Below are 25,210 nucleotides of genomic sequence, written 5' to 3' on the forward strand. Positions count from 1 at the left end.
AATTCAGCTGTGAAGCCATCTGGACCTGGGGTTTTGTTTGCTGGAAGATTTCTGATTACAGTTTCAATTTCCATGCTTGTAATGGGTCTGTTAAGATTTTCTATTTCTTCCTGGTTCAGTTTTGGAAAGTTGTACTTTTCTAAGAATTTGTCCATTTCTTCCACGTTGTCCATTTTATTGGCATATAGTTGCTGATAGTAGTCTCTTATGATCCTTTGTATTTCTGTGTTGTCTGTCGTGATCTCTCCATTTTCATTTCTAATTTTATTGATTTTATTCTTCTCCCTTTGTTTCTTGATGAGTCTAGCTAATGGTTTGTTAATTTTATTTATCCTCTCAAAGAACCAACTTTTTGCTTTGTTGATTTTTGTTATGGTCTCTTTTGTTTCTTTTGCATTTATTTCTGCCCTAATTTTTACAATTTCTTTCCTTCTACTAACTCTGGGGTTCTCCATTTCTTCCTTTTCTAGTTGTTTTAGGTGTAGAGGTAGGTTATTTATTTGACTTTTTTTCTTGTTTCTTGAGGTATGCCTGTATTGCTATGAACTTTCCTCTAAGCACTGCTTTTATAGTGTCCCACAGATTTTGGGTTGTTGTGTTTTCATTTTCATTCATTTCTATGCATATTTTGATTTCTTTTTTGATTTCTTCTGTGATTTGTTGGTTATTTAGAAGCGTGTTGTTCAGCCTCCATATGTTGGAATTTTTAATAGTTTTTCTCCTGTAATTGAGATCTAATCTTAGTGCATTATGGTCAGAAAAGATACTTGGAATGATTTCGATTTTTTTTAATATATCAAGGTTAGATTTATGGCCCAGGATGTGATCTATCCTGGAAAATGTTCCATGAGCACTTGAGAAAAAGGTGAAATTCATTGTTTTGGGGTGAAATGTCCTATAGATATCAGTTAGGTCTAACTGGTCTAGTGTATCATTTAAAGTTTGCATTTCTTGTTAATTTTCTGTTTAGTTGATCTGTCCATAGGTGTGAGTGGGGTATTAAAGTCTCCCACTATTATTGTGTTATTGTTAATTTCCCCTTTCATGCTTGTTAGCATTTGTCTTACATATTGTGGTGCTCCTATGTTGGGTGCATATATATTTATAATTGTTATATCTTCTTCTTGGATTGATCCTTTGATCATTATGTAGTGGCCTTTTTGTCTCTTTTCACAGCCTTTGTTTTAAAGTCTATTTTATCAGAGATGAGTATTGCTACTCCTGCTTTCTTTTGGTCTCTATTTGCATGGAATAGCTTTTTCCAGCCCTTCACTTTCAGTCTGTATGTGTCTGTTGTTTTGAGGTGGGTCTCTTGTAGGCGGCATATATAGGGATCTTGTTTTTGTATCCATTCAGCCAGTCTTTGCCTTTTGGTTGGGGAATTCAACCCATTTACATTTAAGGTAATTATTGATAAATGTGATCACATTGCCATTTACTTTATTGTTTTGGGTTTGGGTTTATACGCCCTTTTTGTGTTTCCTGTCTAGAGAATATCTTTTAGTATTTGTTGGAGAGCTGGTTTGGTGGTGCTGAAATCTCTCCACTTTTGCTTGTCTGTAAAGCTTTTTATTTCTCCTTCATATTTGAATGAGATCCTTGCTGGGTACAGTAATCTGGGCTGTAGGTTATTTTCTTTCATCACTTTAAGTAAGTCTTGCCATTCCCTCCTGGCCTGAAGAGTTTCTATTGAAAGATCTGCAGTTATCCTTATGGGAATCCCCTTGTGTGTTATTTGTTGTTTTTCCCTTGCTGCTTTTAATATTTGTTCTTTGTTAATTTGATTAATATATGTCTTGGGGTGTTTCGCCTTGGGTTTATCCTGTTTGGGACTCTCTGGGTTTCTTGGACTTGGGTAATTATTTCCTTCCCCATTTTACGGAAGTTTTCAACTATTATCTATTCAAGAATTTTCTCATGGTCTTTCTTTTTGTCTTCTTCTTCTGGGACTCCTATAATTCAAATGTTGGAGCGTTTCATATTGTCCTGGAGGTCTCTGAGGTTGTCCTCATTTCTTTTAATTCATTTTTCTTTTTTCCTCACTGATTCATTTATTTCTACCATTCTATCTTCTATTTCACTAATCCTATTTTCTGCCTCCATTATTCTACTATTTGTTGCCTCCAGAGTGTTTCTGATCTCATGTATTGCATTATTCATTATATATTGACTCTTTTTTATTTCTTCTATGTCCTTGTTAAACCTTTCTTGCATCTTCTCAATCCTTGTCTCCAGGCTATTTATCTGTGATTCCATTTTGATTTCAAGATTTTGGATCATTTTCACTATCAATATTCGGAATTCTTTCTCAGGTAGATTCCCTATCTCCTCCTCTTTGGTTTGGTTTGGTAGGCATTTCTCCTGTTCCTTTACCTGGTATTCCTCTGTCTCTTCATCTTGGTTATATTGCTGCATTTGGGGTGGCCTTTCTATATTCTGGGAATTTGTGGAGTTCTCTTTATTATGGAGTTTCCTCACTGTGGGTGGGGTTGTATCAGTGGCTTGTCAGGGTTTCTTGGTTAGGGAGGCTTGTATTGGAGTTCTGGTGGGTGGAGTTGGATTTCTTCTCTCTGGAGTGGTATAAATTGTCCAGTAATGGGTTGTGAGACGTCAATGATTTTGGAGTAGTTTTGAGCTGCCTGTATATTGAAGTTCAGGGGTGTGTTCCTGTGTTGCTGGAGAATTTGGGTGGTATGTCTTGCTCTGGGACTTGTTGGCCCTTGGGTGGTGCTTGGTTTCAGTGTAGGTATGGAGGTGTTTGATGAGCTCTTATTGATTAATGGTCCCTGGATTCAGGATTTCTCTGATGTTCTTAGGATTTGGACTTAAGCCTCCTGTTTCTGGTTTTCAGTTTTATTTATACCCTAGCCTCAGGACTTCTCCAACTATACAGCACTGATGATAAGGCATCTAGGTTAAAGATGAAAGGTTTCTCTACATTGAGGGTCACCCATAGAGGTTCACTGAGTTACACGGAGAAGAGAAGGGGAGGTAGTTAGAGGTGACTGGAATGAGATGAGGTGGGATCAAAAGAGGAGATAGCAAGCTAGCCAGTAATCACTTCCTTATGTATGCTCCACAGTCTGGACCACTCAGAGGTGTTCATGGAGTTATACAGGGAAGAGGAGAGGGAGGAAATAGACAGAGGTGGCCAGGAGGATACAAGAGGGAAATGAAAGGGAGAGAGAGAGATCCGGCCAGTAACCCGTTCCCTGAATGTTCTCCACTGTCTGGAACACACAGAGATTCGCAGGGTTGGGTAGAGAAGAGAAGGGGGAGGGAGGAGACAGAGGCCACCTGGTGGAGAAAAAGGAGAGTCCAAAGGAGGGGGGAGTAGTCAAGCCAATAATCTCACTCTCAGGTAAAATTGGGTACTGAAGATTGGGTTTTTACATGTACCAAATTGACAACAAATACCAAAAAGCAAAGATTAAAAATCTGGAGTAGAGATTGGATTTTCAAAAATACAATATTAAAGAAAAGAAGAAGAAGAGGAAAAAAAGAAAGAAAAAACAAGCAAAGAAAAAAAAACAAGCAAACAAACAAAACAAAAAACAAACAAAGAAAGAAAAGCCACAAGAATTATTAAAAATGATAATTAGGGAAAGAGTACTTAAAAATTTAAGAAAGTTAAAAAGAAGAAGAAAAAACAATCATGCAACCCCATCAACTCAAAAAAAAAAAAAATGATTGTAAAAGTAGTAAAGGTATATCTGGCCCTTTCTCTGGTGTTGTGGGTTGTGTGGGGTCACTTCCAAGGCGGTTCCCTCTGTTTAACTTCCTCTGTTTGCTGGTCTCTTCCGTGTCTGATTTCCGTTTTGACACAGGGAGGGTGGTGGTGGACACACTAGGCTCACTATTCAGTTGCGCTGTGGGAAAGGAGGGATGCTGCAAACAGTTATTACTGGCGTGTGCTTGCAGTGTCTCATCCACTCTGGGCTTGCCCCTGCTCGTGGCACACACCGCTCAGGCTCTATGTAGCTCCGCCAGGGAACCATCTGAGGCCGGCCCTAGGCTTCATGCATCTCCCCGGTCTAAGCCGCTCAGGCTCGGCACTCAGGAAGCCCTCAGAGGCACAGATTTGGTTGGGCCTGCGTTTTGTGCCCTTCCCAGGTCCGAGTGGCTCAGGAGTTTGGCAAGCGCACTCGCTGCGACTACGGCCTTTCCCTTCTGCTCAGTTTTCTGGGTGTACCGCTGGCATTCCTTCTCAGGCGGATGATGACTGTCCAGAACCCCCAGAAGTCTTAGTTAACAAAGAAATCTGCTTGCATTTTGGTAGGTAATGTCTCTCTTGGGCTGCAATTGCCCCCTTCCAGTCCTTAAGGCTCTGGCTGCATGTCACCGGAGGGGGATGGGCTGCAGCCGGCTATTTCCGATCCGTCCTTTGTTCACGGTCCTGGTGGTGTCTTATGTTCGAGCGTTTTGTGTGGTAGCTATCCCACAGTCTGGTTTGCTAGCCCAAGTTAGTTCACTCTGTTCACACGCGGGGCGTTCCAGCCCAATTCTCAAAAAAACACTGCAGCCTGCACCTCCCAATTCTTATAAAGCACTGCCGGCTGCGCCTCCCGTTCCTCCCTGCCCAGCCCCCACTTGCTAGTGGTGGATGCAGGCGTCTGCACAGCTTTTCCGCAGTGGGAGTTACTGTTGGGCTCGTAATCTGTTGGTTTTAATTATTTATTTATTTTTCCTTCCTGTTATGTTGCCCTCTGTGTTTCCAAAGCTCACCACCGACTCAGCTGAGAGAATGTTTCCTGGTGTTTGGAAACCTCTCTTTTTAAGAGTCTCTTCCCGGGACGGGATTCCCTTCCCGGGACAGAGCTCCTTCCCTACCTCCTTTGTCTCTTTTTTTGTCTTATTATATTTTTTCCACCTGTTTTTGAAGCCAAAGATCTGCTTTGCTGGGTGCCTGATGTCCTCTGCCAGCATTCAGAAGTTATTTTGTGGAATTTACTCAGCATTGAAATGTTCTTTTGATGAATTTTTGAGGGAGAAAGTGGTCTCCCCATCCTATTCCTCTGCCATCTCAGGACCGCCTCAAGTAAATGGTCTTTGAAACAGTCTATTTGTTGTTGTTGTTGACCTTTGTCTCCATTGTTGTTTGTTTTGTTTCTTTCATAAACTCATTGCATTCCAATGTCTAAAATAATTTCTAGGAACATTGATTTTATATTTTGTAGAACTTTTGTTTTACATTATTGTGACTTTTGATCAAGATAAACAACTTGTTAGTGTATTCATCTTGGTTGAATGTCAATAGCTATAATTCTCTGGGAAGCAAAAGATATTGCATGATAAGTTTAAGAAATAATATTATATAGTGACTTCTGCTTTTTAAAACATACTTCAAAAAAATTTGTATATGCACATATACTTCCACAGAAGCAGTGCACTTTTCCCAGGAATTATTATATTCATGTTGTCTAAGCTTATTTTGAGAGAAATTAAGGGAAAACCCATTGTCAGTTTCTAATACTGGTAGTTTTGTTATATGTAGGAACATGCAGTTAGTAACATAGAAAATAAATTTACAGTGTGAAATATAAGTAGTATATTTAATGGTTAATTATATTGTTTGGATGGTAATAAGAAACAGGTTTTGAATTATCTTTTCTAGGTAATATAGTTGTTACTGTTATCTAAATATATATATATATATGTATATATATATTTACTTTTTAAGTCACTATCTGCATGTTTGCAATTGAAAATATTTTTACATTCCTTCCTTCCTTTCATGATTGTGTGTGTTTGTGTTTCAGTGTAGGAGTATTGAGTGAATGTTTATGATAGTAATATAGTATTCACTTTGTTCACTTGTAGTACTCCCACTACATATCACCCTCTGACAGGCAATTAGTTCCTGTTGTGTAATTAATTATTAAAGTCATCTTATTGCATTTTTAAAAACTGGCACACAATATAGTGCAAATCACTTTAATTTCTATTCTACTGAAGTGTGTAATGCTATTCTGTCTGACTAAAAAAAAAAAATTGTCCTTAATGTAAAGGAGATGGATTATTGTCCCCATGTGAATACTAGTGCAATTTGCTTTAATGTCATGTCAGCAATTATTACAGCAATGCTATGTCTATATTGGTGAACAGGTTTGCTCGACTGAAGAAATATGTATGAAAATTTGGCTCAATAAATATATAGATATTTCCTTAATTTTTCAAGTTTGAAAAATGATCAGTACAGTTACTAGAAGTCCTTATTTTCAGATATCAGGTACAACTTGATCAAAAGTGGAGGTCATCTGACTTAATACCAGAAGTCAGGCTAGTTACTATACAATTAGAAAGGTAAGTTGAGAGAGGCCCTAGATAGATACACAATCAACAAGAACTTTTCTAGCTCCTGTATTAGGAAGTTTTCTAAGTAACAATACACCTTGATACTATTGAAACTTACTTAGATACACATTATAGTATAGAGATTTTAAGACACTCATCAGTATTTAACCACTCCCCAGATGAGAAATCAGACAGATCAAATGAATGACTTACAATGGAGTGTGAGTCTGGCAAGTGGAGAGATCAGACATTGTTTAAAGAGAGTCACATCTACTCATTTTTTTTTTCCCCCTTGAGCAAAAATCCAGATCCAGTGCTGTGAAATGCAGATCCAGTGCTGTGATAACTTCTAATTTTTCAAGTGAAAATGAAAGTTTTGATTTTTATGTAAACTCACCTATTTTTTTTTTTTAAGACTGCTCTTTTCCCACGGTGTGGTTTAGGAACTCTTGTCATAAATACATAAAAATGTAACAATATGTTTCTGGACTCTCAAGTCAATGCCATGGATCTAAATGTTTATCCTTATGCCACTGTCACACTCTCTTGCTTGAGTACTGTCATTTTGTAGTAAGTTTTGAATTAGGAGGTATGAGCACTCTTTGTTCACCCTTTTAGTTTGTTTTAGCTGTTCTGGGTTCCTTGTAGAAGGGCTGGCATATGAATATTGTTGTTGTTCAGTCACTAAGTCACATCCAACTCTTGCAACTCTATGGGCTGTAGCACGCCAGGCTTCCCTGTCCTTCACTATCTATTGGAGTTTGCCCAAATTCATATCCACTGAGTCAGTGATGTTGTCTAACCATCTCATCCTCTGTCGCCCCCTTCTCCTCTTGCCTTCAATCTTTCCCAGCATCAGGGTTTTTTTTCCAATGAGTCTGTTCTTTGCATCAGATGATCAAAGTATTTGAGCTTCAGCTTCAGCATGTTTTTCCAGTGAATATTCAGGGTTGATTTCCTTTAGGATTGACTGGTTTGGTCTCCTTGCTGTCCAAGGGACACTCAAAAGTTTTCTCCAGCACCACAATTTCAAAGCATCAATTCTTTCAGCTTTCAGCCTTCATTATGGTGCAACTCTCACATCCATACATGACTACTGAAAAAACCATAGCTTTGACTATACAGAACTTTGTTGGAAAAGTGATGTCTCTGATTTTTAATATGCTGTCTAGGTTATTCATAGCTTTTCTTTCAAGGATCAAGTGTCTTTTAAATTCATATGTTGAAATTCTAAACCTCAGTACCTCAGAATGTAACCATATTTGGAGACAGGCTTTTCACAGAGGTAATTAAATTAAAATGAAGTCATTAGGATGGACCCTAACCCAATATATCTTCCCTGGTGGCTCAGATGGTAAAGCGTCTGCCTACAATGCAGGAGATTCAGGTTCAATCTCTGGGTCGGGAAGATCTCCTGGAGAAAGAAATAGCAATCCACTCTAGTATTCTTGCCTGGAAAAATCCCATGGGTGGAGAAGCCTGGTAGGCTACACTCCATGGGGCTGCAAAGAGTTGGACATGACTGAGCTACTTCACTTTCTTTCTTTTCTTTCTTTCTGATCCAATATGACTGATGTTCCTACAAGAAGAGGGAAGTTGGACACAGAGGGAGGAATAGGTGAAGATACAGAGAAGATGGCCATCCACAAGCCAAGGAGAGAGGCCTGGAACAGATCTTTCCCCCATGGCTCTCCGAAAAATCAACACAACTTTTTCCTTGATCTCAGACTTCTATTTTCCAGAACTGTGATTTCTCACAGTTTATGTTGTTTAAGTTTCCCTGTCCGTGGTACTTTGTTGTGGGAGACCAAGCAAATGAATACAAGTTGCAAGATGTATTGCCTTTTCTTAGGCCTGATGTTATGGAAAATGTGTTCAATCTTTTACCAGTAAGTATATGGTGAAAGTGAAAGTGAAGTCGCTCAGTCGTGTCCGACTCTTTGTGACCCCATGGACTGTAGCCTATAAGGCTCCTCCATCCATGGGATTTTCCAGGCAAGAGTGCTGAAGTGGATTGCCATTTCCTTCTCCAGGGGCTCTTCCCAACCCAGGAATCAAACCCGGGTCTCCCGCATTGCAGGCAGATGCTTTACCGTCTGAGCCACCAGGGAAGCCCAAGTATATGGTGAGTTCACATATTTTGGGACTTAATCAAAGGAACAGAAAAGTGACAATGAGGTGGCAGAATTGCTCGATAAGTTTTATTGGGCAAAGTTTAGACAGAATTGCATGAGAGGGGAAATTCCTTAGAGCAGGAGACAGGAGGGCTTATTCACCATCCAGAAGAAGAGAGGGCAAAGGATTCCCTTTCAAGAGGGTACTTGGAGAGGGGGCTTATGTGTTTAGGTGATGTTGTTCAGTAGCATGGGATTCTGTGTCAGAGAACTCCAAAGGCTAATAGTCATTGTGGTATATTAATAGACACAGGGTTTATTTTACTTATGACCAGCAGATATTGGGTGCAGTTTTGCAGAATATGAAAAGCAGAAAGGCTCTAAATAGCTAAAAATCTTCCTTTTAAAGTTATATTTAAAGCAACTGCATGTGCAAAAATTTGAGTTTGGTACCAGTGGGCTTCCTAACCTGCTATGAAAAACTAAAGAAAAAAGGCAAATATACAGAGGCTATCTTTTACCCACATATAAAACAAATATGCAAGCTGTGTGTTTTTATAACTAGTCTTAACAAGTTGAGGATGCTCCCTTGTATTTCTAGTATTTGATGGTGCTTATCATGAAACAGACACATGCCAAAAGATTAAAAAAAAAAAAGCCAGTTTCATTTCTCTACACAAACAACTATCTGAAAGAGAACTAAGAAAAATCATATTTATAAGAGCATCTAGCAATAAAATACTTAAAAATAAATGTAAACAATGAGCTAAAAAGTCTGTACACCCCAAGTTATAACACATTGATGAAAGAAATTGATGAAGAGGCAAGTCAATGAAAAAATGTCCTATGTACATACATCAGAATAATATTATTATTATTAAAATATCCAGTCTATCCAAAGACATCTATAGATTCTATGTAATCCCTATCAAAATTCCAATGACATTTTCCACAGAAAGAGATACATCAATCCTAAAAATTTTATGAATCACAAAGTCCCCAAATAGCCAGAAATAATTGTAGAAAAAATACAGCTGAAGGCATTACATTTCCTGTTTTCAAACTACATTACAAAGGTACAGTAATAAAAAGCCAGTATGGTACTGGCATAAAACAGACACCCAGACCAATGGAATAGAATTTAGAGTACAGAAGTAAATCCACACATATACCATCAACTAACATTTGACAAGAAACCCAAGAACATTCAACGGGGAAATTATATGTAAAAGGATGAAATTGGACTCATATCTTACACAACATACAAAAATTAACTCCAAATGGATTAAAGACATGTAAGATCTGAAACCATAAAACTCCTGGAAGGAAACAAGAAAAGGCTCCTTAGCATCGGCGATGGCAATGATTTTTTGGATATGACACCCAAACTACAAGCAATAAAAGCAGTAAACAACAAGTGGGATTACATCAAACTATAAAAAGCTTCTGCACAGCAAAGGAAACAATCAAAAAAATTGAAAGGGCAACCTACCGAATGGGAGAAAATATTTGCAAGCCACATATCTGAGAAGGGGTTAATGTCCAAATTATATGAGGAACCCATACAATCCAATAACAGTGAGACAAATAATCTGATTTTAAAATGGGCAAAGATTTGCCCATTTAAAAATAAGATTAAAGATTTGAATAGATGTTTTCCCAAACAAGACATACTGATGGTTAGCAGGTGTATCAAAAAAGGTGCCCAACATCACTAATCTCAGGGAAATATAAATCAAAACCACAATGAGATATCACCTCACACCTGTTAGATTGGCTATCATCAAAAAGCCAAGAAACAATAAGTGCTGTTGAGGATGAGGAGAAAAGTGAATGGTGGGAATGTAAATTTGTACAGTTACTACAAATAAAGCAATATGGAGGAGCCTCAAAAAATTAAGGATAAAACTACTGTATGATCCAGAAATCCCACTTCTGGGTGTATACTGGAAGGAAAAGAAAATGCTATCTTAAGGGTTATCTTCAATCCTATGTTCATTGCAGAGTTAATAATAGCCAAGAAATGGAAACTACTTAAGTATCTGTCAATGGATAGATGGATGCATAAAGAAAATGTTGTGTGTGTATACGAACACACATATAATGGAATATTTTCAGCCATAAAAGAAGGAAATCCTGACATTTCCTATAACATGAATAAAACTTGAGAGTGTTATGCTAAGTGACATAAGCCTAACAGAGAAAAATAAATACTGTATGATTTCATTTATGAGTGGAATCTAAAAATCTGAACTCATAGAAACAGTAGATTGGTGGTTGTCAGGATCTCTGGGATAGGAGAAATGAAGATATATTGCTCAAAGGATACAAACTTTCTGTTATGTTATGAATAAGTTTGGGGATCTCATGTACAGTATGGTGATTACAGTTAACAATACTGTACTGTATACTCAAAGCTGCTGAGTAAATCTTAAACTTTCTCACTAGATATACAAACAATAGTTACTTCATAAGATAATGGATGTGTTAACTAACATTATTGTGGTAATCATTTTGCACTACACATGTATACCAAATCATGAAATTGTATACCTTAAACTCACCCAATGCTGTATGTCAATTACATCTCAATATAGCTGGAAAACATCATAAACTTGGCCTACCATTTAGGGACAGCCAAATTCATGATTGAAACACTCAGAGTTTCCAATCTTTGAGCCTTTCTGTGATTTCAGAAGGGCTATTCTTGGTTTCTTTTTCTGTTGTTCTCCCTTAAAATTCTAGGTGGGATCTATTGTTTCATTTGTTGGTTACCACCTAGACTTCCATTGTTTTCCTTAATTCCCTTATCTATGAACTTTCCTATATTCTATGCCAAATAAAGTCAGTTGGCTTAGAAAGAGCTATGGATATCTCTGCTTTTATGTCCTGCTTCTCCACCTGAGCAGAACCTCTGTACCACTGCACCAGAGAGAGGGAGGGCAAGAACAGTGACTTGCTTCTCCTGAAGTGTCCTCTTGGTTTTTGAATGGGGGAACTGAGCTGTGATGGTTAGCCCCTAGTCATTTCACCTTGCTATTCTGGTTTGGAAACTTCACCCTATGAGCAAGACGTAGCTGGGGCTATTGGGTCCAAGTACACTTGGCCTGGGCTTCCCTGGTGGTTCAGTGGTAAAGAAGCTGCCTGCCAGTGCAGGAGATATGGGTTTGATCCCTGGGTCACGAAGATATTCTGGAGAAGGAAATGGCAACCCACTCCAGCATTCTTGCCTGGAGAATTCGAAGGACAGAGGAGCCTGGTGGGCTAAAGTCCATGTGGCTGCAAAAGAGATGGACATGACTTAGAGACTAAACAACAACAGTACTTGGCCCACCTCATCTTGGGTAAAGCTTCTACATAAATAGAGGCTGATAAGGTGAAGGGAGACCCAGTCCTTTAAGTTGCACCAGTCAGAAATAGAAATTCTGCAGCACAGAGCTGTTGGTGAATGAGAGATTCTGTGGTATCTCTCTTTCAAGGTGCCATCAATTGTAATATTTTAAAATTGTAAGATGACTTAATATTGGATACTTAGAAAAGAGAAACTGTCATATTAAACTTTAGGTTCCAGAAACCTTAAAATATATGGCCCCAAATCAAGTAAGTTAGAAACTGAATAATTGAACTCATATTGTGAATATAGAACTCCACATGGTGATTGATTGCATAACTTAGGCAGAATTTTTGTGTCTGGAAAACTTCCTCTGTAATACATGTATTTCATCTCACAGAAATATGGTTGCATCTTTGTATTGTGGCTGTTAATAATTATTGCTGAGAAGTGCTCACAGTTTTCATGTCTGGGCTTTCAGAGAATTGCAAAGAATGTAAAATACGTCAATCTCTTCCAAAATGCCCTGCAAAGTATCTTTCATCTACTATCTTGAAAAGGGTTTCACCCTGATCCTTCCCCTCTTCCAATGCAGACAGCTCTTTTCTGCTCTGTTTTTCAGAATTTCATGGCTTTGTCTCATGATGAGAGAATAGAAAGTTCTAGATGATCTCCTCTGGCAAATGTCCCCAGTATTATATAATTCAGCAAATGATTCTGTAGCACTCACTACTTCATAGTCACTTATTGAATCCTCCTAACAACTCGGGGCAAAGAGTCAGGTGTGACTGAAGCGACTTAGCAACAACTTGGGAGTTTAAATCAAGGCATGAATATTATATCCTCATTTTAGAAAGGTGTTAACTATTAGCTGCAGGATGCACAGCTGACAAATGTCAAGGCTGGTCTCTGAACTGGTAAAATCTGGCTTTAGAATCTACCTTATTAACTATTGTAATCTATGAGGAAAAGTAAAGCAAAGGGAGGTGGAGTGAATTGGCCAAAGCTCTCTAAGAGAAGCAGAATTTCCCTCTGTTCTCTTGACTCCTTGTCTGGTGTTTCCACACTTCCCGCAGTCTCCCCCACCCCCACTATTAGTTTTTTTCTCTGCTGTAAGGGGCTGCATAAGAGGTTGGAATCTTTTCTGGATGGCCTCCAATGGAAATCTACTTAACAGTAAAGAGCTAGAGGGAAGCTTGTGTGTATTGGTTCCCAGGGTCTTAAGCTTTATCTTTCCTGCCACTACTGCTCCTGCTTCCATTCCAGCTGGCTCCTCCACCCCTCTTAGATGGCTGCCTTCATTCACCTAGCCACTGAAGAATCACAGCTGTGCCCTCTTTTCATAATCCCCAAAGCTCCCAAACCAATATTCACTTGAACGAGCTTCTATCACTGTACACATACACACCAGAAGCTATTCCTGGGTGAGATGAATGAAATCGTTCTTTGTTGCTATGACAAGTTCACAGGCAGCCAAGATTTCCCTATCCCATTTAGAAATAGAGGCAGGAAGTTACTAACATCTATATAAGTACTGAAAATTAACTGATTTCGTGTGAGATGCCCTTGAGGTACCCAGGCCCCCAGCCAACTTAATTCCCATTGGCCCCCCCTCAGTCTCAGTACCTTAGACTTTTTGCCAAAATGGCTTGCCCAGCTGTAAGACCTCATGCTGTGACAAAGATAACTGACTGTATAAATTAGAAGTGGGACCTCTAGCAAGCACAATGAGAGCTAAATAATCCCACAATCTAACAGAATGTTTCACACCTATCTTGCCAAAGTGAGTATGTATCCATGAATGAGGGTACTCTTTAACAGTAAAAACCTCTATTTCTCTATTACCATATTATACTTCCTTTTTTTTTTTTTTTTGCCTTTCCCCTCATTTAATCATATGGACTCAATGAAAGCAAACAAGAATCAAATAATAAAACTTCATTCTTATTTTTACATCAGATTGTGAATTTTTACTATATAAGTTTAAACAGGAGTTTAGATTTTTTATTAGAGTATAGTTGATTTACAATTTTGTGTTAGTTTCAGATGTACAGTGAAGTGAATCAATTATACATAGATCCACTGTTTTTCAAATTTTTGCCATATATACCATTACAGAGTATTTAGTAGAGTCCCCTGTGCTATACAGTAGATTCTTATTATATTATACTTATTTCTTGTTCTTAGGAGGGTTATTCCCTTCTCAAATATTTCCCAGAAGAAAACGTGAAGCCAGTAAATATTGCAACCCTCCAAATTTCAACTCAGTGAATTACATATTTCAGCATTTTGTCCTCTAAACCTATCAAATCTTAGATTAGGCTCATCCTCAAAAATTGATAGCTCCCTTCCTTGCAAATCTGGCTAGAGAGTTCACTGTGACTTTGGTTTAACCTCCTGTACCCTGACTACACTGTTCTCATGACGTTCTACACATGTGTATATGTAAACTGTATTCTAAAAATATTTTGGTTCATTTTTGACATGAAATGTGAAGAAAAGTAGTTTAATAAATTATAAAATACTTCATAATTTAATTAAATTTAAATAATTAAATATATATTTGCTATTTTATTTTTGAAACTAATTTTCTTCACATTTCACAGCTAGAAATTGAAACCAATTATTAATTTTGAGTATTATTAATGGAGTTTTATTAGAATTAACTTTTTCAGAGCAAACAGTTGAGGAAAGAAAACATTCAGGTTTCCAATTTGTCCTTTCATCTGAATTAGTCAAAGTATATAAACATTATAGTCTATATCCCCCAAAGTGTTTTAAAGTAAAATAGAGGGCTAAAATATGTACAGAATTGATAATTCAGCAATGGTCAATCTTATGAAAACATTTTCACTAATGAGAGAAACTTTACCCATGTAGAACCTCTGAAATAGTTTGACCAGGACTTCTCTGGTGGTCGAGTGGTTGAGACTGTGCTTCCACTACAGGGGTTACAGGTTTGATCTCTGGTTGGGGAATTAATAACCTACATATTGTGTGGCATAAAAATAAAACAAAAAATTAAATTAAAAAAATTAAAAAGAATAGCTTGACCAGTTATGCTGTAGAGTTCTGGAGCATAGAGCTGGTGAAAGAAGCCGAAAGCCATCAAAAAATAGTTATCATATAAATACTATTTACTCCTCATATGTGTAAAGAACTTTCTAGTTTCCAGATATTTTCATGTCTCATTTGATCATCACAAAAACCAAACAGAAAATATTACCTCTAGCAATATAATTTTGAGGAATTGTGAGAGCTAGCCACACCAACACATTAGGCTAGAACCAGTCTTGTTCTTCTGTCATTCAGTCGTGTCCAACTCTTTGCAACCCCATCAACTGTGGTCTTTTCCAACGAGAAGCAGTCTGCCAACTGCTAATTCCATTGATCTCCTCGAGGGCAATGCTGTGTATCCCCAGTGCCTGGCACACTGTGGAGCAAATACTTTGTGTTTGGTAGGTGTTTTCTGAGTGTAGAATCAAAGACCTTAGAAGGACGCTCCATGATTGGTCAAGCACTCTGTGGGGGCTTGTGGGTGGCTATAACTCATTGACAGAGGCTATGGACTTAGACATGGGTAAGGTTGCAAAAAAGTGACCACTATGAAAAAGTAAATTCAGTCATTGCTTTATGTCTATATCCCTGAGCCCTGAGCCCTAGCCAGTGATGGTCACCCAGTATCCTGCAAGTGTGCAGGCTGGGCATTTTGGGGGGTCAGTGTCTCATCACTCTGGAGGGAGTTCATGTGACCATTTTCAGAGCTTTATTGCTAAGAGGATAATCCTGATATGGTCTGTATCTTGTGTTTGGCTTTCTAAATTAGTCTTGCTCCTTGTGATGTGGGCTGATTTTCCCTAGGATGGCCATTGCTTACTTCAGCCTTCTTAGCAATGACAGCATTCCTGGCCTTAGCCCGGGACCTCAAGGATGACTCAGCAGTTTGCTGCTGCTGCTGCTGCTGCTGCTGCTGCTGCTAAGTCGCTTCAGTCATATCCGACTCTGTGCGACCGCAGAGACAGCAGCCCACCAGGCTCCCCCATCCCTGGTATTCTCCAGGGAAGAACACTGGAGTGGGTTGCCATTTCCTTCTCCAATGCATGAAAGTGAAAAGTGAAAGTGAAGTCGCTCAGTCATGTCCTAATCTTAGCGACCCCATGGACTGCAGCCTACCAGGCTCCTCCATCCACGGGATTTACCAGGAAAGAGTACTGGAGTGGGGTGCCATTGCCTTCTCTGAGTTTTCTGCTATTTCACCTGAATCCTCTGAGCTGCGGTTTATGTGGTAACCGATTTTTCTCTTCAAGAGTAACATTTTAAAGCCTCATTCTAAAGGAGGAGACTTTTCTGCTTGGAGAAGAACCTTAAAATAGATCCATTTATGAGGCTGCAGGACCATACATGACCATAGGAAAAACCATAGCCTTGACTAGATGGACCTTAGTCGGCAGAGTAACGTCTGTGCTTTTGAATATACTATCTAGGTTGGTCATAACTTTTCTTCCAAGGAGTAAGCATCTTTTAATTTCATGGCTGCAATCACCATCTGCAGTGATTTTGGAGCCCCCAAAAATAAAGTCTGACACTGTTTCTATTGTTTCCCCATCTATTTCCCATGAAGTGATGGGACCGGATGCTATGATCTTCGTTTTTGGAATGTTGAGCTTTAAGCCAACTTTTTTGCTCTCCTCTTTCACTTTCATCAAGAGGCTTTCTAGCTTTTCTTCACTTTCTGCCATAAGGGTGATGTCACCTGCATATCTGAGATTATTGATATTTCTGCCGGCAATCTTGATTCCAGCTTGTGTTTCTTCCAGTCCAGCGTTTCTCATGATGTACTCTGCATAGAAGTTAAATAAGCAGGGTGACAATATACAGCCTTGACGTACTCCTTTTCCTATTTGCAACCAGTCTGTTGTTCCATGTCCAGTTCTAACTGTTGCTTCCTGACCTGCATACAGATTTCTCAAGAGGCAGGTCAGGTGGTCTGGTATTTCCATCTCTTTCAGAATTTTCCACAGTTTATTGTGATCCACACAGTCAAAGGCTTTGGCATAGTCAATAAAGCAGAAAGAGATGTCTTCCTGGAACTCTCTTCCTTTTTCCATGATCCAGTGGATGTTGGCAATTTGATCTCTGGTTCCTCTGCCTTTTCTAAAAGCAGCTTGAACATCAGGGAGTTCACGGTTCACGTGTTGCTGAAGCCTGGCTTGGAGAATTTTGAGCATTACTTTACTAGCATATGAGATAACAGCTGGACTGTGAAGAAGGCTGAGCACCGAGGAATTGATGCTTTTGAACTGTGATGTTGTAGAAAACTCTTGAGAGTCCCTTGGACTGCAAGGATATCCAACCAGTCCATTCTGAAGGAGATCAACCTTGGGATTTCTTTGGAAGGAATGATGCTAAAGCTGAAACTCCAGTACTTTGGCCACCTCATGAGAAGAGTTGACTCATTGGAAAAGACTGATCCTGGGAGGGATTGAGGGCAGGAGGAGAAGGGGACAACCAAGGATGAGATGGCTGGATGGCATCACGGACTTGATGGACGTGAGTCTGAGTGAACTCCGGGAGTGGTGATGAACAGGGAGGCCTGGCGTGCTGCGATTCATGGAGTTGCAAAGAGTCGGACACTACTGAGAGACTGAACTGAACTGAACTGAACTGAACTGAACTGAGGAATCTTCCTGGGAAACAGTACAGAGCATGTTCCAGGTGTGGCTGTCACATGGGTGTGTTGCTCAAATATCCCTTCAAGAGAGTATGCTGCAGGGCTCAAAGTAGCCTGACAGCCTGTATCTGCTTTGTCTTTGGATTCACTATGGTACTTTGTTCCAGGCTATACTTCCCCCAGGGACTCCTCCAGTTAAGCTCTGATAGCAACAGTGGTCCCAGAGCCAGAGCATCTTTGTCTGATGTGGGCCTCCAGTAATGAACAACCTTTGCCTTGAGCCCCTTCACTGATCAGGTTGAGAATTTCTCAGTACTGTGTTGTCATCAGTCTAAACTCTTTCCCTGTTTATTCTACCCCTTCCCCCTTAATCAATATATCTCTTTCATGTTTTTAATCTTACCTCTACATCTACTTCTCAAAGGATCCAGATTGACATGGGGCAGAGGGCAGGAGTGGTCTGAGAAATAAAAAATGGTAAGATGGGTTTAGAGCCTGGATCACTCATTGCCTGGCTGGCAAGCTCAGTGCCTTCCTGAGTGAAACATGAGGTAAGGACAAGCGTGAGCACGACATGGACGGCCCAGTTACTGGAGATTTCATCAGTGATTATATCAGGGAATGTACTAGTGAGAGGAATGCACTAGCTAGAGAGAAGTTTCAGGCATTTGAAAGATTTGGTAGGGGTGTGTGTGTGGTGGGGAAGGATGCAATGTCTGAAAGAACAGTAGAATTGATTATGCATCATTGAATCATACTGGCACCAATGGGGGCTTCCTAGGTGATGCTCAGTTCAGTTCAGTTACTCAGTTGTGTCTGACTCTTTGCAACCCCATGGACTGCAGCACACTAGGCTTCCCTGTCCATCACCAACTCCTGGAGTTTCCTCAAACTCATGTCTATTGAGTCAATGATGCCATCCAACCATCTTATCCTCAGTTGTCCCCTTCTCCTTCTCCTTCAATCTTTCCCAGAATCAGGGTCTTTTCAAATAAGTCTGTTCTTTGCATCAAGTGGTCAAAGTATTGGAACTTCAGCTTCAGCATCAGTCCTTCCAATGAATAATCAGGCCTGATTTCCTTTAGGATGGACTGATTGGATCTTCTTTCAGTCCAAGGGACTTTTAAGAGTATTCTCCAACACCACAGTTCAAAAGCATCAATTCTTCAGTGCTCAGCTTTCTTTATAGTCCAACTATCACATCCATACACAACTACTGGGAAAACCATAGCTTTGACTAGATGGACCTTTGTTGGCAAAGTAATGTCTCTGCTTTTTAATAAGCTGTCTAAGTTGGTCATAAATTTTCTTCTAAGGAGTAAGCATCTTTTAATTTCATAGGCACAGGGCACACAGGTTCCATCCCTGGGTCAGGAAGATCCCCTGGAGGAAAGCATGGCAACCCACTCTAGTATTCTTGCCTGGAGAATCCCATGGACAGAGGAGCCTGGCAGGCTACAGTCCATAGGATCACAAAGAGCCTGACATGACTAAAGTGACTTAGCATGCATGCATGCACACCAATGTTGACTGAAAAAAAAAAAAAGCACAACCTAAAAGTTGACAGTTATATTTTATTTGGTGGACAAAACTGATGACTTAAGCCGGGGACACAGCATCTCAGATAATGCTGATAAACTGTTCTGATTAGGCAAGGGGGGAAGCCAGGATATATAGGAATTTCTGCAATGAAAGACCAGGTAGTTAGAACATCAAATGATTATTGTTAATAATAAAAGAAAATCAGACATCTCAAGTTAAGGACTTTAGCTCTTTTCCATATATGGGAAGATGCAAGAGTCTGGGCTCACTGAAATCACTCCTTGGATATGCACCTCAGCTATCTGGGGCCAAAGTCCTTTGCTTTCTCATCCTGAATTTCTTCCATGTACACCTTGTGGGGTGGCTGCAGGAGCTGACTGCTAGGTGGCAGGTGTTCTTTTCCTCCTTAAATCCCTTCAGGGCTCATCAGCTCACTGTTTGTGGGCTTGAAATTGTTGATGACTGTGACATCCTTTGTTTACTGATATGGCAGGGAATATTTTAGTTATTTACCACCTTGAAGAAGGATTTACTGAGGGTAGTTAAGAAATAGTTATGATCTAAGATTATGAGCCAGAGAACCTTGCTGATAGCTTACAAAGAGGTCTTTTCCTGCATTGGAAGAGCAAACAGTTGAAGACAGACTCAAGATTTGATAGCTGAAGTTCCAGAGTTCCAGAGACATTTTTATGCTTATTCAGGGTTAGTTTGTTATGTTAAGGTCAGGACCTTGGCCCCTAAAATATGAAAGGAGGATGTTTGTCTAAGTGTCTGCCCCTTAGAATTTTGTCTCTGAAGACACCCCTAAAACATCAGAGCTTGTAGAGGTCTCCCAGCACTCACTAATATGAAAAAGCAACCTCCTCCCTTCTCTACAGAGGATTCTATAGAGACCTTGTTCATGCAGCAAGAGGTGATCCCCTTAGGAACAGCCACCACCTACTTTTTTTCATTGCCAGACCAATAATTAGGACTAAGTCCCAGCAAGATATAGCTAGGGAAGTTTGGGGCTTGATAATGGAGGAAAGAGTTTATCACTCAAAAGAGCTTTAAGAATTAGCTAGTGTGTACTGGCAGGAGCTGATTGGACTTGGGAAGTACTTGATCAACCGGTTCAGATCAGAATACCAGATAAGAATTCATTGACATGGAGCATGGGGGCTTTTTTTTTTCCCAAAAACAAGGAATTTAACACTTTTCTGAGGACTTCAATGGATGGACAAAAATTGCTGTTAGGATGGCTCTTTAGAGACCAGGAGAAAGTAATGGCACACATAGAGTGAAATAGAAATTTCCAAGTGTCTCTGGGAGATGACAATAAAGGAATAAAAAAAATCTTAGGGACATGAGCATGCTTGAACAGATATGATACATGATGCTAAAAGATTTTCTAGATGGAGATTTTTCACAAAAGGGCCCAGATGACACATTTTTGTGTGTTCATGAAAGAACACAAGTGTTGACTCACTTCTGCAGACCAGGGCTTATGTTATAGAAGTGATCACAGAAATGAGTTTTTTTAGTATTTAAGGGAATGATGAGGCTCCCAAATAATAGAGGCCAGGTGATAGTGCTTAATTGCCAGAAGCCATGATCATAAAATTACTACAATGACCACCAAGTTTGGAAAAGCAAACAAGGGGCTTGACCTAAAGAATCTGTAGAGATTAATAGAGCATATTGGAACTATTAATAACAACAAAACAGAAGGTAGACAAAAGGGTATTGCTTAATATCTACAACTAGAAAAAAATGGCAAGAATGGAGGAACAGGAGGCTGGTTATCATTGATCTAATAAAAATTCATGATCCCTTGCTCAGTGCCTGAATCTGAGCCAATTTCAGATGTATAACCAATTAACTGAAGACTTCAAGGATCTCTAGGAGTAATGACCATGCCACACAATGGCCATATATACTGTAATGATTTTTCCAGGCCTTGCCTAAGTGGACCTATGGCCATTTTTACTTGGATGAATTTACACTGAGGAAAAGGGAATACCCAACATTTTGTGGAATATCAGGCATATATTCTAGTTTGGTTTTGGTTTGGTTTGGGTTTTATTCGGCCATGCTGCATGGCTTATGGGATTTTAGTTCCCTGACCAATGTTTGAACCCAGTCCCTTGGCAGTGAAAGTATGGAGTCCTAACTACTGAACAATCAGGGAATTCCCATGGGCACACATTCTGAGAAGACATTAATATCTGGTAACCTGAGATATCATCATAGTCTCCTTGCTAGAGTAGGGATTTCTGAGCCAGGTAATATTGGGTTGGCCAAAGAATTCATTTGGGTTTTCCCATAACCCAATAAATGAAGTACTGGCTAATGTCTTGATTACAATGGGTCTGCTGGTTCTCCAGAAACCACCCAGTGTTCATTAGTCCAGTTCTCAAGTTTGATTGAAGTTAACATAATTGTTAATTGGAGTGACATCCACATAGTATACTTGGCTTGTTAAGAGGTATCACAGACAGCAATACTAAGTAGATCCTCCAAAACTGTCCCCCACATCCTGAAGTCAAAATCTGGACATTAGTATCTAAATCAGGTAACAGGCACAGTACCCAGAGTGATTCTTGGCATATAGAGGAATAATTCATTTCTTCTCATTCAGCAAATGGTTATTAATAATTTCTTGTGGACTAAGTACTGTGCTAGATACAATGGTAAAAAAGAAAAAAGTCTTTCCTCCTTCCATAGATACCAGAGCTTGGTATGTTGTTATTGCTCGGTCATGTCCGACTCTGTGACCCCATGGACTGCAGCATGCCAGACTTCCTGTACTTCATCACCTCCTGGAGCTTGCTCAACCTCAGGCCCATTGAGTTGGTGACACCATCCAACCATTTCGTTCTCTGTCATCGCCTTCAACTCCTGACTTCAATCTTTCCCAACATTTGGGGCTTTTCAGATAAGCTGGCTCTTCACATATGGTGGCCAAAGTATTGGAGCTTCAGTTTCAGCATCAGTCCTTCCAATGAATATTCAGGACTGATTTCCTTTAGGATTGACTGGTTTGATCTCCTTGCAGTCCAAGAGACTCTTAAGTGTCTTCTCCAACACCACAGTTCAAAAGCATCAGTTTTTTAGCAATCAGCTTTCTTTATGGTCCAACTCTCACATCCATACATGACTACTGGAAAAACTATAGCTTTGAATATATAGACATTTATTGGCAAAATCTCTGCTTTTTAATATGCTCTCTAGGTTGTTCATAGCTTTTCTTCCAAGGAGCAAATGTCTTTTAATTTCATGGTGACAGTCACCATCTGCAGTGATTTCAGAGCCCAAGAAAAGAAAGTCTGTCATGGTTTCCATCATTTCCCCATCTATTTGCCATAAAGTGATGGGACCAGAAGCCATGATATTTTTTCTTTTTTTTTTTTTTTGGATGTTGAGTTTTAAGCCAGCTTTTTCATCTCTTATTTCACCTTTATCAAGAGGCTCTTTAGTTCCTCTTCACTTTCTGCCTTTAGGGTGATGTCATGTGCATACCTGAGGTTATTGATATTTCTCCCGGCAATCATGATTCTGGCTTGTGCTTCATCCAGCCTGATATTTTGCCTGATGTACTCTGCATATAAGTTAAATAAGCAGGCTGACAGTATACAGCCTTGACATAATCCTTTCCCAATTTGGAACCAGTCCATTGTTCTCTGTCCAGTTCTAATTGTTGCTTCTTGACCTGCATACAGACTTCTTGAGAGGCAAGTAAAAGTGAAAGTGAAGTCCTCAGTCATGTCCAAGTCTTTGCAACCCTATGGACTGTAGCTTGCCAGGCTCCTCCTCCATCCATGGGATTTTCCAGGCAAGAATACTGGAATGGGTGCCATTTTCTTCTCCAAGGGGTCTTCCCTACCCAGGGATTGAACTCAGGTCTCCCAGATTGCAGGCAGACTCTTTAGTCTTTGAACCACCAGGGAATCCCAAGGTAAGGTGCTCTGGTATTCCCATTTCTTGAAGAATTTTCCACAGTTTGTTGTGATCCACACAGACAAAGGCTTTAGTGTAGTCAATATAGCAGAAGTAGATGCTTTTCTGGAACTCTCTTGCTTATTCTATGATCCAGTGGGTGTTGGCAATTTGATCTCTGGTTCCTCTGCCTTTTCTAAATCCAACTGGAACATCTGGAAGTTCTCATTTCACATACTAGTTGAAGCCTAGTATGTGACATTCTCATTTCACAAGCTAGTTGAAGCCTAGCTTGGAGAATTTTGAACATTACTTTGCTAGTGTGTAAAATGAGTGCAACTGTGTGATAGTTTGGTGGCTCAGATGGTAAAGAATCTGCCTTCAATGCAAGAGACCTGGGTTTGATCCCTGGGTTGGGAAGATCCTTTGGAGAAGGAAATGGCAACCCACTCCAGTACTCTTGCCTGGAAAATTCCATGGATGGAGGAGCCTGGTGGGCTACAATCCATGGAGTCCCAAAGAGTCGGCAACAACTGAGTGATGTCCTTTTCACCTTCACTTTGACCATTCTTTGATATTGTCTTTCTTTGAGATTGGAATGAAAACTGACCTTTTCCAGTCCTGTAGCTACTGCTGAGTTTTCCAAATTTGTTGGCGTATTGAGTGCAGCAGTTTCACAGCATCATCTTTTAGGGTTTGAAATTGAATTGCTTAGCTGAAATTCCATCACCTCCACTGCTGCTGCTGCTACTGCTAAGTCACTTCACTCGTGTCCAACTCTGTAAGACCCCATAGACAGTAGCCCATCAGGCTCCCCCATCCCTGGGATTCTCCAGGCAAGAACACTGGAGTGGGTTGCCATTTCCTTCTCCAATGCATGAAAGTGAAAAGTGAAAATGAAGTCACTCAGTGGTTTCTGACTCTTAGCGACCCCATGGTCTGCAGCCTACCAGGCTCCTCCGTCCATGGGGTTTTCCAGGCAAGAGTACTGGAGGGGAGTGCCATTGCCTTCTCCACCTCCACTAGCTTTGTTCATACTGATCCTTCCCAAGACCCACTTGAGTTCATACTCTAGAATGTCTGACTCTATCTGGGTCATTAAGATCTCTTTTGTATACTTCTGTCTATTGTTGCCATCTATTCTTAATATCTTTTGTTTCTGTTAGGTCCCTACAATTTCTGTCCTTTATTGAGCCCATCTTTTCATGAAATGTTCCCTTGGTATCTCTAATTGTCTTGAAGAGATCTCTAGTTTTTCCTATTTTATTGTTTTCTTCTATTTATTTGCTTTGGTCACTTAGGTAGACTTTCTTATCTCTCCTTGCTATTCACTGGAACTCTGCATTCAGATGGGTATATCTTTGCTTTTCTCTTTGGCTTTCACATCTCTTCTTTGCTCAGCTATTAGTAAGCTTCCTCAGATAGCCATTTTGCCTTTTGCATTTCTTTTTTGGGGGGATGGTCTTGATCACCACCTCCTGTACAACGGCACAACCTCCGTCCATAGTTCTTCAGGCATTCTGTCTATCAGATCTAATCCCTTGAATCTGTTTGTCACTTCCACTGTATAATCATAAGGGATTTGACTTAGATCATACCTGAATGTCCTTGATGTACTCCTGTCCCGATTTGCAACCAGTCTGTTGTTCCATGTCCAGTTCTAACTTGCTTCTTGACCTGCATATAGATTTCTCAGGAGGCAGATAAGGTGGTCTGGTATTCCCATCTGTATAAGAATTTTTCACAGTTTGTTGTGATCCACAGACTCAAAGGCATTGGCATAGTCGATAAAGTAGAAATAGATGATTTTCTGGAAGTCTCTCACTTTTTTGATGATCCAATGGCTGTTAGCAATTTGATCTCTGGTTCCTCTGCCTTTTCTAAATTTGCTTGAACATCTGGAAGTTCACACTTCACGTAATTTTGAAGACTGTCTTGGAGAATTTTGAGCATTACTTTGCTCGTAAGAAATCTATATACAGGTTAAGAAGCAACAGTTATAACTGTACATGGAATAACAGACTGGTTCTAAATCAGCAAAGGAGTACCTCAAGGCTGTATATTGTCACCTTGCTTATTTAATTTATATGTAGAGTACATCATGAGAAACGCTGGACTGGATCAAGCACAAGCTGGAATCAAGATTTTTGGGAGAAATATCAATAACTTCAGATATACAGATGCCACCATCTTCATGGCAGAAAGCAAAGAACGAAAGAGCCTCTTGATGAAAGTGAAAGAAGGGAGTGAAAAAGTTGTCTTAAAACTCAACATTCAGAAAACTAAGATTATGGCATTGGGTCCTATCACTTCGTGGCAAATAGATGGAGAAATAATGGA

At 39.7% G+C, this 25,210-nt stretch overlaps 1 long non-coding RNA gene across 1 annotated transcript; it reads right to left on the minus strand.

Annotated features, from left to right (window-relative positions):
* Positions 1-4,068: 4,068 nt before the first annotated feature.
* On the minus strand, positions 4,069-23,488 carry LOC120881759. The gene is made up of 3 exons (XR_005725332.1): positions 23,477-23,488; positions 19,535-19,538; positions 4,069-4,154 (listed from the first exon to the last, which is right to left on the minus strand). It is a non-coding gene; the product is annotated as an uncharacterized LOC120881759 (long non-coding RNA).
* Positions 23,489-25,210: the final 1,722 nt, after the last annotated feature.

Source organism: Oryx dammah, unplaced genomic scaffold (genome assembly GCF_014754425.2).
Source record: "Oryx dammah isolate SB20612 unplaced genomic scaffold, SCBI_Odam_1.1 HiC_scaffold_23, whole genome shotgun sequence".
NCBI classification, from domain to species: domain Eukaryota; kingdom Metazoa; phylum Chordata; class Mammalia; order Artiodactyla; family Bovidae; genus Oryx; species Oryx dammah.